Source organism: Pongo pygmaeus, chromosome 11, assembly GCF_028885625.2.
Source record: "Pongo pygmaeus isolate AG05252 chromosome 11, NHGRI_mPonPyg2-v2.0_pri, whole genome shotgun sequence".
Taxonomy (NCBI): Eukaryota; Metazoa; Chordata; class Mammalia; order Primates; family Hominidae; genus Pongo; species Pongo pygmaeus.
This window is the reverse complement of record NC_072384.2, coordinates 56,714,149-56,726,259: the sequence shown is the minus strand read 5'-3', so window position 1 is coordinate 56,726,259 and position 12,111 is coordinate 56,714,149. Positions and strand designations below refer to the sequence as shown.

At 33.8% G+C, this 12,111-nt stretch overlaps 1 pseudogene; it reads left to right on the top strand.

Moving 5' to 3' along the window:
- Positions 1–1,028: 1,028 nt before the first annotated feature.
- LOC129031562 (cyclin-dependent kinase 7-like) lies at positions 1,029–9,155 on the top strand (annotated as a pseudogene).
- Positions 9,156–12,111: the final 2,956 nt, after the last annotated feature.

Below are 12,111 nucleotides of genomic sequence, written 5' to 3'. Positions count from 1 at the left end.
ATTTATACAATAAAATTGGGGCAGGTTTAAAGGAGGACAAACTATTCTGTCATTTTTGCTTAATGTTTTTAGCAATTCCTTTTTCCTCATTCTTCCAAGAATCTGATTCTTGTCATTTGCATTATTTTGATTATTATTCTTTGGGTTATCTCAATTCTCTTTTTATAACAATAGTAAAGTAGTAATAGTTTCAATAGAAATTTCTTTGCTGTGTAAAAATATGCAAAACACAAGGGAACCAAGACCACTTAGCATCTCATTGTGCCCCTTTAACCCTTGCTCCTAACTAAACCATACCAATATGCACTTGTTTATCACTAGAAATGATAATATCAAATAATCTAAGAAGTAACTTTTCTCATGAGATGTATGTATAGGTATTCTCAATAGTTTAGCTTTAAATTCGAGAAGCAGAGAAGGACAATTATAATCTGCAATTTGGGTGAGGAGCAGGGAAGAATTGATGGACATTTGTTGAGCTGGGTACAAGCAGTACTAGCTATGTCTCCAGTCAAGTTGCATAACTTAATGGTCATACTTTGACTTTGACGTTTGCCAAAATTCTTTAAACCTTAAATACTCAAAGATTAAATGAGATAAAACACACATTCATGGAAATGAACTAGAGAGGCTGAGTGGTGATTCCTCCTCTGTATTCAGCCTCACCAGTGTTGAGCTTTTGTATTTGAGCCAAATTAGTGCTCTTTCTCTTTCCTGCTTTAGAATGAGCTGCTTCTCAAAAGGCTCTTATGTCTTTCTTGTAAAGAGACTTTTGGTAAGTGTACCAAAAAAAGAGTTTATCAGTCCTCAGTCATCTCCACTATTGATAAATCTGAGTCATAGAGTGAACATAGTTTAGTATAGAATGATGTATCAGGCTGTTCTTGCATTGCTATAAAGCAGTATCTGAGACTAGGTAATTTATAAACAAAAGAGGTTTCATTGGCTCACGATTCTGCAGGCTGTATAAGAAGCATGGCCCTGGGCATCTGTTCAGCTTCTGATGAGGCCTTAGGAAGCTTACAATCATGGCAGAAGGCAAAGGGGACCAGGCACATCATATGTTAAAAGCAGGAGCAAGTAAGAGAGAGTGGTGAGGAAGGTACCACACACTTTTAAAGGACCAGATCTTGCGAGAACTCACTACCATGAAGATAGCACCAGGCTGCGAAGGATCCGCCCCCATGATCCAAACACCTCCCACCAGGACCCACCTCCAGCTTTTGGGATTACAATTTAACATGAGATTTGAGTGATGACAAATATCCAAACTATATCAGATGGGAATTAATCTATAAATGTGTCTCCTCCCTGATTCATTAAAGCTCTGAATTGCCTTTTTGCTAAATTGCTTTGGAAACTTGGTATATGTTTTTACTGTTAATATTTCAGAAGTATTTTTCTTGTACATATCATCCGCTACAAACTGGTAAAAAGCATTTTGAAGATCCTTTGGGTTTTGTTTTTTTTTTCTTTTGGAGAGAGAGTCTTGCTCTGTCACCCAGGCTGGAGTGCAGGTGTGCCATATGCTCACTGCAACCTCTGCCTCCCAGTTCAAGCGACCCTCTCGTCTCAGCCTCCCAAGTAGCTGAGACCACAGTCATGTGCCATCACACCCGGCTAATTTTTGCATTTTTGGTAGTCATGGATTTCATCATGTTGGATAGGCTGGTTTTGAACTCCTGACCTCAAGTGATCCACCCACCTCAGACTCCCAAAGTGCTAGGATTACAGACGTGAGCCACCATGCCCAGGCTGAAAATCCTTAGATTAGGTCTATGCTGTCCACACAACTTATTGGGGGGGAGAATGTATAGGATCATCCACATCTTGGAGCTTTGTGAAAATGTCCTGGATGTCATGATATTCAGGATTTTTTCCTCTATAATAATATTGTAAATGTGGTTATCGAAGCAAATGTAGTGGTTACAATAGAGAAGACTATGATTTTGAATATGTGTGAGTGTGTGTGCACTCACATGCCCTTGGACAGAGTAGTGGCTAAACAGAGAACTACAGAGTATTGATGAGTTGAGCTTTCAGCACTTACTCATCAATACCGTGTATTTATAAAACATATTTTGAAGAAATGGTCATTTTTAAAATTTTTTTAAGTACCAGGAAAATAAATACCAAATCTTTGGCAAAGTCAAATCATATTTTATATTTTTCATTTGTGCAAGAGTAACCAGACCCATAATGCTATTGTAGAAGTTTAAGTTAGATAGGACTTACTTTGTAAAAGCCATTTATTTTTTGGTTTTTGGTGTACTGTTTTATTTTTAAAGGATATTTGTAAAAGACATTTATAAATTAACCTCATTTAAAATTAAAATTATTATATATGTGTGTGCATATATCATTCTTTGAATATAGTGCAAAAACTGGATAATAGTACAATTTGCCTTTTTATGCATTGCACAGCAATTGAAAAAGTTCTTATGAAAAAGCACAATGAATGAAAATAAAAGCAAGGCTCAGTAATTTGCAGGGAAGTTATGTTTCATTAATATGTGCCTCATATAAGCAGTCAGCATGTAAAAATAGATGGCAAAATCTGACCAGGAGTTTAAAATTACAAATTATACATAGAATGTGCACCAAATTAATTAGATAATTACTTGAGAAGCATAAATTTAAAAGATCTAATTGATGTTGTACATTTGATAATGAGTCATTTTTCTACAATTGTTAAATATAATTTGTCTCATAATGCTACCCTTTGGTAAATTGTTATAACAGTATATGATATATGTAGCTTATTAACAGTTTCATTAATTGCTATTAGAGGAAAGAAGCTATGAAAGCTGGTACACATAGGAACAAATGTTGAGGCAGATGGTTGAAATTAGTGAAACATGATCAGTTGCTGAACCAGTTTACTTAATTAGCTTTCTGCATCAGAATAGTTGAAATAAATTTGTCATATTGTCTTCAGGAAATTGAAATTCAGGAGATGATCATCACATATATTTTTAAAAATTAATAAGACAAAGAGCAAAGAACTGTGGGCTCTGACCCATGACCAATAGTTTATTCTGTTCTGAGAGTCTGCTCAACTGTTTAGAATGGGAGGGGAATTTTACTGTTAGGGAATAGCCAACTGCACTGACATCTTTTTACTGTTTGTAGCAGGGAAAACAGAGGGAGAAGAGCAAGTGGAAATTGGCCACTGCCCACAAAATTAACTTGATGCTGTTACTTCTTAGTTAATAATTTTCGGAGGAGTTGAAATGGATCTTTGAAATAACAGTTTCATAGAACAGTTTCCTTTTCAGCAAGATTTCAGAAAATCTCAAGAGATCAAAATTGTAATAATTTTCATGCTCGTGCATTTCTGTCCATATTGCTTTGTATGGGGGGTGGGAACTCAATTTTTAAGGTACTTGTCTTGGTTAATTCTTATAGATTTCAGTTTGGCATCCGCACCAATAGCATGAACAACAAATATTCAAAAATGGGGGAGATTTTGATAGAAATATGGTTTATATGTTGGAGAAACTCTGATGACATTTGGAATTGTTTAATGGAATGCTCTAAATTGTTAATGGAAAGCTCAGCTATTACATGAGTTATACCTGCTGAGGTTTATATAGGTTTGGAACAATTTGCTGTCCCTTCTCACAGGAATGTTTTTATATATTTGCCTTTTAGGACACATTTTTCAACTTTGTAGCAGAAGTACAGAACTTAGCTATCAGTATGAAAAGTTTCCAATGATACTGTCTTCATCTATTTTTTCAAACATATTACAAGTGAGTTTTAGATGATCATGTTTAACTACATGAATCTAAGTAACTATAAACATGCATAATCCATTATTGACACAGCTACCCTTTTCCCTTTAGGGTGTATAATGGGGTTCTTTCTGTTAGTGTTAGTGTATAAATTATTTCATTCAGAAACTATGGAGCTGTGGCTACTAGTGGTTTGGCCTCTGTCACCTTTTCTGTCTTTACCATCACTCTTGGCCTTGATTAAAAAGATGAGAGTAAGATCATTTTGTTAATAATACATTTATAGGCACTGTGTCAAGAGGGTTTGAACATTTCAACGTCCCACAGATATATTTGTGTTCTAAACTTAAAAAAGCTATTTGTATAATATGAAATTTAAAAATGAAAAGTTGAAATTAAGAAACATTTAGATCTCTATAACATAATTTTCAAAAATAGTAAATTGTTATTTTAGTAAACTCTTATATAGTAATACATAAGTAATATTTATTGTGGGAAGTAGGTCTGTTTTTATGTTTACTACGAGGGAAAAATTAATATGAAAATGTAGTCAATCCCTGTCAAGCTACCTTTCTATGTCCACGCTTTTATTCAGCAAAGAAAACAATGCATATCTTTACAACTTGTTCAAGGCCATCATATTTTAGTTCTCTAAACTCTTCACAAAAGAAAAGATTTAGTTAAGCATGATGTTAGCTTGTTAGAATTTAGGAATGAAATTCTATGGCTTCATTCAGAGGAGCCCAAGTATGATCATTCAAAAAATAAAAAAGGTCTATTTTATTCTTAAAACTAGTAACAGGAATAAGATAACAATGCCATTATAAATGTTTTGCATGTGAAAAATATAGAAATAAAAGTATATCATAAAGTGAGTAATGAGGCAAGTGGTACTACTGTTTTAAATATTGAGCAACATAGAACTGGTTTAAGCAAAATTTGAAGTCAGGATAGTTACTTTTGAACATTGTGATGTGGCTTGGTGACATAGGCTCTTAACTAAAATAAAATTATTAATTTATTCTCACTAAACTATTAGTATTATTTAGCATATGTCCCATCCTATCCCATGCACTAGATTTGTAATGCATTAAGATTAGAGACGTTGCCTCGTTAACTCATTTTTTTTCAGTGATTGAAAAAAATCAAACAAACTGACAGATGCTCAATGAACATGACTTGATTCAAAAGTTTTTTACCCTGAATGTTAAGACTATTTGGGAAAGCTGCCTCTACTTTGGATATAAACAGCTCCTACTCTAATGATAAAAATAATTAATCTACAAAATTATGTCTTATTTGTACTCACCAGATAGTTGAGGTTGCAAAGCAACTAAGATCACTGAATTTCAGAGGATGTCAAGACCCTCCAGGAGAGGTGGGCCACACTAAATTTGCCTTTGGCAGAACAAAGTAGAAAGAGATGGCAGCTATAAAATCAGATAAAAAGAAAACAACTGTGTGATGATAATTTTATGTGCCAAATTAACAAGGCCAACGAGTGCCCAGATACTGGTTAAACATTATTCTGAGTCTGTCTGTGGGAGTGTTTCTGGATAAGATTAACATTTGAATCAGTAGACTGAGTAAAACATATTGCTTTTCTCAACGAAGGTGGGTCTCATGCAATCTGTGAAGGCCTGGCCAGTGCAGTGGCTCACACCTGTAATCACAGCACTTTGGGAGGCCAAGACAGGTGGATCACTTGAGGTCAGGCATTTGAGACCAGCCTGGCCAACATGGTGAAACTTGTCTCTACTAAAACAACAACAACAACAAACCACAAAAAATAATCTGTGAAGGCCTAAATAGAATAAAGTGCTAAGAAAGAATTATTTCTATCTGTCTAAATGCCTCCAAACTGGGACAGCAGTCTTCTCTTGCCTTCAGACGCAGACTGAAACTGGAATTGATATGACTGGCTCTCCTGCTTCTCAGGCTTTCAGACTCAGACTGGATCTATACCATTGTCTCCCCTGGGTTTGGACTTCTCAGTGCCCATAATCACATAAGCCAATTATAATAAATCATTTTATATACATCCTATTGGTCCTCTTTTTTTGGAGAATCCTGGCTAATGCAAATTGAACATTTAAAAAATACTTAAAGGCCCAATAGGCCAGCATGATAGTTGAGAACCCATGGAAACCCCACACAAAGGAGAATCTGCAAGAACTCACCAATGCTTGTCCGTGGGCCCTAACCAGGTACTCCTGAGTAGGACTGGAATCACGGCAAATTCTTTGGTGATGCAGTAATGTAGATATGATTGGTTGCTGTTGAGGGAAAGGTGCAATGTCTAGCCCTGTTCTGAATCCTTTCCTCACATGAAAATAAAGGTGTTGCCACTAAGAGAGAAGCAGGCAACCTCCATACACCCCTGATACCAGCTTGGCTGCCATTGGAGTAGGAGTAGATGAGAAATGCTGTATATCACTAAAAATGGAATAGAAAAGTTACTTAAGCACATGATCTTGCACTGATGAAAAAGCAAAGCAGATCTTGGCTATCATGATGAGAGAGGAAGGAAGGATGAGAAGGCTAAAACAAGAAACTAAAAATCCCCTGGCACCTGCAAAAGCCTTGTACCTAGAAACAAGCTAATGCAGGCAGTATATTCTCTGGGAAAGGGGAAAGATACTGAACGGGGACCCGCTCTGTGGCATGGAGATGCATGGTCTGCTAAAAGGTGGGATGGAGCAGAAATACTGTTAAAACCCTCCAGCACCCTAGGTGCCTCACCCTAAGCACAAGGTAGTAGTAGTCTATGACTGGAGGAATTTGAAGTCTATGGTGAATCAAAGGTAATTAGAGTAACAACCACATCCAACTGAGTTCAACTACTACTTAGAGTGACCTAACCTCCATATTAACGAACTGACATAAGAAATGTGCCCATTTCCTGTTGTAAATTTACCTCACTCTCAATTTTTCTTCAGCCACGATGTCTACATTCAATGTATTATTATACAATACACACAAACAATAACAACGACTACGACAAATTACCCATTATCAAGAGATAAAGGAGTCAACAGAATCAAACCAAGATGTGATGAGATCATGGTACTTTAGATGAAGTATTTCAAAACAACTATGTTAAATATGTTAAAGAGTGCAGTAAAAAAGGTTAACACATGTATGAACAAATGAGAAATTTCAGCAGGTATATAGAAATTTAAAAAGAAATCAAGTGAGAATGCTAGAAATTTTTTAAAAACATGCTAAACAGAGAAGAAGAATTTATTTGATAAATTTTCTGCTGAATGACTTATCAACAGTCTGGATATAGCAGTGAAAGGAATTGTTGAACTTTGAGTTAGACCAATGCAAATTAACCAAACTAAAAAAGACAGAAAAATGAAGAAACAATAATAACAAGAGAATAGAATATTCACTAGCCATAGAATAATATCAAATAATCTAACATACATATAATTGAGGTTTTATGAGGAGAAGAAAGAGACTATGGCACAGAATATATTCAAAAAGATAATGGCAAATAACATTCCAAAATGAATAAAAGAGAGCAAACAGCAGATCTAAAAAGCCAGGGTTTAAAGCAGAAAAAATAATAAAAAAAAATACTTGGGCATATGAAAGCTAAACTTCTGAAAACCAAATATGAAGATCAAATCTTAAAAGCATCCAAAGGAAAAAAAAACCAATTATATATAGAAGACCAAAGATAACAATGTCAGCAGTCTTTTCATAAGAGGCTAAATAAGGCAGAAAGCGATAAATCAATATCTTTAAAGTACAAGAAAAAAAACTGTTAACTCGCTCAAAATTTTATACCACACAAAACTATCTTTTAACAATGAAAATAAAGTAGAGTACTTTTTAAGCAAACAAAAGATGAGAAAATTCATTGGCAGTGAAGTTTTGTACTATAAGAAATGATAAAGTTTTACAGTCAGAAGGACTGTGATACATGATGAATATCTAGATCTATACAAAATATTGATAAAATGCTCTAGATAGTAAAGATGTGAGAATATAAAAATTCATTTAAAATACTTCTGAAAGATAATTGAGTGTAGAAAAATAGTAACAGTACAGTGGGGAGACTGTAACATAATTAGGAGTAAAACATAACAAAATAATAGCACAAAGAATTAGTGGAAGGAAGTGATGTGTGGCTGTTACAACATATTGAAGTGATATATTCCTAAAATTTAGACTGTAAGAAGTTAAACATGTATATTGTAAATCCTAGAGAAAACAGTAAAAAAATTCAAAAAGCTCTATCTTAGAGGCCAATAGCAACGATAGAATTGAATAATTAAAATGCTCATTTAACACAAAAGGACAGCAGAAAAAAGAAGAGAAAAAGAAGAATATATAGATACTAATGCAATGGAGCCTGGTGGACAGAAGTGGCTGTTGGAGGCTTTAAGTTTGCTGCGGTTTACAAGGCCAGAGATAAGAATACCAACCAAATTGTCGCCATTAAGAAAATCAAACTTGGACATAGATCAGAAGCTAAAGATGGTATAAATAGAACAGCCTTAGGAGAGATACAATTATTACAGGAGCTAAGTCATCCAAATATATTTGGTCTCCTTGATGCTTTTGGACGTAAGTCTAATATTAGCCTTATCTTTGGTTTTATGGAAACTGATCTAGAGGTTATAATAAAGGATAATAGTCTTGTGCTGACACCATCACACATCAAAGTCTGCATGTTGACCACTCTTCAAGGATTAGAATATTTACATCAACATTGGATCCTACATAGGGATCTGAAACCAAGCAACTTGTTGCTAGATGAAAATGGAGTTCTAAAACTGGCAGATTTTGGCCTGGCCAAATCATGTGGGAGCGCCAATAGAGCTTATACACATCAGGTTGCAACCAGGTGGTATCAGGCCCCTGAGTTACTATTTGGAGCTAAGATGTATGGTGTAGGTGTGGACATGTGGCCTGTTGGCTGTATATTAGCAGAGTTACTTCTAAGGGTTCCTTTTTTGTCAGGAGATTCAGACCTTGATCAGCTAACAAGAATATTTGGGCACACCAACTGAGGAACAGTGGCCAGACACGTGTAGTCTTCCAGATTATGTGACATTTAAGAGTTTCCCTGGAATCCCATGGCATCACATCTTCAGTGCAGCAGGAGACGACTTACTAGATCTCATACAGGACTTATTCTTATTTAATCTATGTGCTCGAATTATGGCCACACAGGCACTGAAAATGAAGTATTTCAGTAATCGGCCAGGGCCAACACCTGGATGTCAGCTGCCAAGACCCAACTGTCCAGAGGAAACCTTAAAGGAGCAATCAAATCCTGCTTTGGCGACAAAAAGGAAAAGAACAGAGGCCTTGGAACAAGGAGGATTGCCCAAGAAACTAATTTTTTAAAGAAAGCACTGGACAACATTTTACTACTGAAGGAAATAGTCAAAAAGGCAAATAATGAAAAAATAGTAAACATTAAGTAAATGCTGTGGAAGTGAATTTGTAAATATTCTACACATGTAAAATATATAAAACTATGGGTTATTTTTATTAAATGTATTTTAAAATTAAAAAAGAATATATAGCACACATTTGTAAAAATAAATTGGTAAATTTAAAGCCAATCGTATTGGTAACTATATTAAATGTAAATCGTGTAAATTTGTCAGTTAAGAGCTAGGTATTGCCAAATTGAATTAACAAGGGCAAGACAAGTGTATTCTGTCTACAAGAATCTCACTTTAAATATAAGGCTATAGAGACATTCAAAGTTAAAGGACTTTGTCACTTTGACACTTGTCAAAAGAAGCTGAAGTAGGTATATTAGCATTACATAAAGTAGACTTGAGAACAGGAAAGATTACAAGAGACATAAAGGGATATTACATAGTAATAAAGGGGTAATTTAATCCAGGAAAAATAGCAATTCTATATGTATATTCTTCTAATATTAGAGTTTCAAAATATATAAATAAAAACTGATAGAATTGAAAGGATAAAGGGACAAATCCACAATTATAGTGGGAAAACTCAAAATTCCTGCCTCTATAAATAATACATGTGGACAAAAAATCAGAAGACTTAGAAAGTACTGTCAACCATTTTTACCTCATTGGTAAAATATTAGAATATTTTCCAACAAACAATAGGAAAAATTCTTTTAAGTTTACGTGGAACTGTTTAGTTAACATTAAGATAGAGTATTTTCTGTGCCATTAATAATTCTGCAAACATTAAAAATTGAAATCGCCGGGTGCAGTGGCTCATGCCTGTAATCCCAGCACTTTGGGAGGCTGAAGCGGGCAGATCATGAGGTCAGGCATTCAAAACCAATCTGGCCAACATGGCAAAACCCCATCTCTACTAAAAATACAAATATTAGCTAGGCGTGGTGGCTAGCACCTGTAGTCTCAGCTACTTGGGAGGCTGAGGAAGGAGAATCGCTTGAACCTGGGAGGCAGAAGTTGCTGTGAGCCCAGATCAGGCCACTGCACTCCAGCCTGGGCGACAGAGCGAGACTCTGTCTCAACACCAACAACAACACAAAATTAAAATCATACAAAATACATATTCAGACCAAAATAAAATCAAACTAGAATTTGATATCAGAAAGATATGGAAAATCAATAAATATTTGGAAATTAAACAATAAAGTATTAAACATTGTATTAAAAAATCACAGAAAAATTAAAAAATATTTTGAATGGAATGAAAATATGGCATATTAAATTTGGAGTAATATAACCAAAGAGCTGCTTAATTGCAAATGTGTAGAATCAAATGCTTATATTAGAAAATATTTTAAAAGGGTGAAAACTAATAATCTAACCTCCATTTAAAACTCTGTAAAAACAGGGGTAAATTAAATCTAAACAAACAGAAGGAAGAAAACCAATAGAAAAAAATAATAAAACTACAAGCTGGTTGTCTGAAAAGATTATTAAAATTGGTAAGCTTTTAAACAGACTAAGTAAAAAAGAGAAAAGGTAGAAATGCCCAATATCAGAAATAAAAGAGGTTACATTACTAAAGAAAATACGGACATTAAAAAGGTGAAGAGGAAATATAAACAAGTTTATGGTCATAAATTCAATGTTAGAAAAAAGAGAAAAAATTCTTTAAAGTTAGAAGCTTCCAAATATCACTCAAGAAGAAATAGATAACCTTAATATTTCTATAGATAACCTTAATATTTCTATGTCTATAGAAGACATAGAACTTAAAAAACCTTTCAACAAAGTTCTGGGCCCACACGACTTGACAGGTAAGTTCTACTAAACATTTAAGGAAGAAATAACACAAAATTTATGCAAACTCTTCCAGAAAAACAAGAGCAAATAAACTTCCCAATTCATTTTATCAAGTTAATATTATCTTATATCCTGATACAAAAATTATACAAAGACATTATAGGATAAGAAGACCACAGAACAGAATCTCTCATAAATATAGAAAAAAATGCTTAATAAAATATTAGTCAAATCTTGTGATATAAAAAAGAGTAGTGCATAATTATCAATCTAGGTTTATCCCAAGAATGCAAGGTTGGTTGAACCTTTAAACAGCAGATGACATAGTTTACTATATTAAAAAACTAAAAAATAGGAATAACATTATGTTAATGAAAATAGAGATAGTATTATATTAATGGATATAGAAAAGGATACAAAGTCAATCTATAAAAATTAGCTATATTTCTATATAATAGCAACTAACAATTGAAAATTGAAATAAGAAAAATGCCATTCATAATAACATAAAAACCCATCACATAATTAAGAGTAAAATTATATATATATTCATATACATATATGTGTGTGTATAGATATACATACATATATAGAGAAAGAAAGAGAGATAAATGCAAGGCTATTATACTAAAAATCACAAAACATTATGCAGCAAAATAAAGACATAAATCACTGGAGAGAAATACTGTTTTTATGGATCAGAAGATTCAATACTGATATAATGCCAATTATCTCCTAATCCATCAAACTTCAATTGGGCATTTTCTTGGTAGAAATTGACAAGATGATTCCAAAATTAATATGAAAATTAAAGGACCTATATTATCCCAAATAATTTTAAATATACAAAAATTTAGAGGTCTCACACTATCTGATTTCAAAACTTGCTGTAAAGTTAACCTAAATGAAACAGGGAAGTATTGATTTAAGGATAAATGTATTGAGTAATGGAATAGAATTGAAGCCAGAAGTAGATCCACACATGTATGGTTAACTGGTTCTTTATAAAGGTGCCAAAGTAATTTATTGGAAAATGAATAGCTTTTTTTTAACACATAGGATTGAAATAACTGGAATCTAGATGTTACATAATGAAATTCAACACCTATCTCACACCATATTAAGAAAATGAGATTGAAATAGATTATAAGCCTTAATGA